This window comes from Acyrthosiphon pisum, chromosome A1 (genome assembly GCF_005508785.2).
Source record: "Acyrthosiphon pisum isolate AL4f chromosome A1, pea_aphid_22Mar2018_4r6ur, whole genome shotgun sequence".
Lineage (NCBI taxonomy): Eukaryota > Metazoa > Arthropoda > Insecta > Hemiptera > Aphididae > Acyrthosiphon > Acyrthosiphon pisum.
The window spans coordinates 116,261,689-116,264,860 of NC_042494.1; the positions used below are offsets into that span (position 1 = coordinate 116,261,689).

At 24.7% G+C, this 3,172-nt stretch overlaps 1 protein-coding gene across 1 annotated transcript in view; it reads right to left on the bottom strand.

Moving 5' to 3' along the window:
- The window catches only part of LOC100159248 (cytochrome P450 protein), a gene marked incomplete in the record, with an annotated part of 7,724 nt that overhangs the window by 3,592 nt on the left and 960 nt on the right, over positions 1-3,172 (bottom strand).

The window sequence follows — 3,172 nt, forward strand, 5'->3', positions numbered from 1 at the left end:
AAGAATTGAAATTTAAACAAATTCCACGTAAGCAGTTAATTTTGTGACCAAAATTCTAAAAATACATAAGCACGGTTTATTTTATAGTCATTTTAAGTCAAATTTGGACGAAATTACATATTAAAACCTAGAATAACTATATTAGTTATTTTGTTGTGATTGTATAATATTATTCGTGGGTACTTGAAACTTCTAAATTATACTATTATATATCTATGTTAGTACTAAGATTTGTAGTTGATGTATAACGCGTTATAAGTACCTAATGGATATTGTGATATGATTAATTTGGAATTTATCATAGATACCTATTATTAGTCAATCTTTTTTTTAATACCATATATAAGTATGTAATATATCTTATACCTAGACTAACATACCGTCTCCGCTCAGAATCGTTTTTCTTATACAGTGATATTATATCATTGAATTCAAACTATCCATCATACAGTGACCCACTTGTAACCTACTGTACAGCAGAGTGACATCCACTACCCACCTTTTTTTAGTTTTTTTTCTATAAATATCAATAAAATTTTATTTTTTAATTAAAAAAATCTTGAAAATTTAATAGAAGGTTCCTCATAAGTTAGTCTACCTTTTTAAAAAAAAAAATGTCTACAAGCAAGTCAAATTAAATTTTTATGAGCGTTTGAAATTTATATTTTTACAATATTTGATATTCACTCGATTTCTCATGTAACGATTTTCTTATTTTGTTGTAATAAAAAAAGGAATGACTATAGATACTTGAAAATTTCACTGAATGTTAACATTAGCATTTTCTATATATGATAAAATTTTGAAAATAATTTGACTCTTTTTGAGCTGTTTACGGACATTGTCAGTTTTCAATTTTTTTAGTTTTTTTTTCTATAAATATCAATAAAGTTTTATCTGTTGGGCCAAAAAGTGTAAAAAATTAATACAAGGCTCCTGATATATTGTTACAATATCAGTTGAAAAATATTAAAAATTCATGGGCACAATTGTTTTTTATAAGCATTTAAAGATCGAATTTTGACAACATTTATTAAATTTAAAATTGAATAATTATTTTGTAGTTAAAAATTTATAAAATGTTCAACTTTTATATCTAATAGTTGAAAATTTAAAACAAGATTCCACGTATGTAGTTAATTTTGTTAACAAAAAATCTAAAAAATACAGAAGCACAGTTTATTTTTATAGTCATTTTAAATTCAGATTTGGACGAAATTACTATTTTAGTTATTTTGTTGTGATTGTATAATACCTATTATTCGTGCAGGGTAACCGTAACTTCTAAAGTATACTATTATATTATACCTAATGGATATTTTGATGAATGAATGAAAGCAACTCATATTTTAAAAAACATATTATTAATATATTGCTATAAAATTCAAAAATTGTATGGTTTTTAGTTGTTCACACTTTGATAACTAATGTTAATCCAATAAGTATAATAAAGAACACACTATAGGTACTCATTTAATTTTTTTGATTGCTATGGTAAAAGGGTGGTACTATTGCCTATATTAGTCTTATATTCGGTACATTAAAAAAACTACATTAGAATATCAAATTCTAATGAAAAAGAATTTTCAATTAATTAATATAGGCAGGTACTGTAGGTATTAAATATAATTACACAATGAAATATTCAAAACATTTTAATTAGTTCTATGTTATTGCCTATAGTTTATGCCGTAATATTACTAAAAATTAAATAATAAATTCTATAATTATAATTAATTAATAGCATCTTATTAGAGAGATTTATGGACATTTTAATTTAAAACGAACGGAGTTACCTAGCTGATATTGTAACGAAAAATAATGATTTTAGTTATTTTGTTGTGACTTGTGACATAAAAATATTATTCGTGGGTAGGTATTTAAAACTTTTTATACATTATTATATTATTAAATTTCATACACACAATGACATTTTTAAATGTAATATTTTTGGTAAAAAGTAATTCAACCTACTGTATTATTAATGGTAAAATAAATTACTTTACTTAATATTAATATAATATATCATAAAATAAATATAATTTGTGTATCCTATATAGGTTTTACCGGTATTCGTACATCTACCATAACGGTAACGGTAACATATTATCATTTATCTATACTATAAAAGCGAAATAGAAATCTTTGTCACAGGTTTCATTTACGTGCTAAATGTACGTTATATAATATATACATAATAGTATAATACTTACATATAATATATTATTATATATGTGAAAATGGAAACTTTATGTCGAATGTTTTCTGAAACTACTCATCCCGATTTTCTTGATTTTTTTTTAAATAAAAGAGTATATTATCGCGGACCTGGGCTATAGGCTTAATTTCAAGTTAATTTTGTAATTTTTACCCACTGGTGTGTCATCCGCGATACGACGTAATTGGATCGCCAACCTAAATAGTTTATTTATACTTTGACAGAAATATAATTAATATATATTTAGAAAATAAACAAATCTTATGCACGACTGTACGAGCAATAGCCCCACTATTTACAAACAACTATCCACGGAGGCGGAGCACGCGGGACACAACTATTATAATATAATATTTTAATATTTATACTATATATTATTTATAATGTAGTATCTATAACCACAATATTGAATATACTACAATTTATATTAGCATTAAAATGTTTAGATAGATTAATAATCAGGGGCGGATTGGCCTATCGGGAAATCGGGAAACTTCCCGATGGGCCGGTTCTTGTGAGGGCCGGCAGGGCCGGTATAATTATTATAATATATTTACAAAAACAAATTATATTTTTATAATTTAAGCATAATATATATTAAGAAAATCAAATACCTACGAAGGTATTATGTTTAATATCTTAAACTATTGCAATTCATAGAAGGAATTTCGGTATTTACACTATTTTCCCTCCAATTCATGCTAATGTATTATTTAGAAATCTGTGGTATTGGTATTTTATTATTTATTTTTTATATTGTATGGTAGAATTCAGTTAGTTGCGTGATAATATTGATAACCTTATTTTATCATTATTTATGTGTATTTTGATTTTGAACTTTTTTTACACAAACGAGTTACCGAGTTAGTTACAATACTTACAAACGTGTGTTTAGTGTAAAAAATTAATTGAACTGTGCAATTTAAATAATGTGTGAAGCTGGTAAAAACGAAA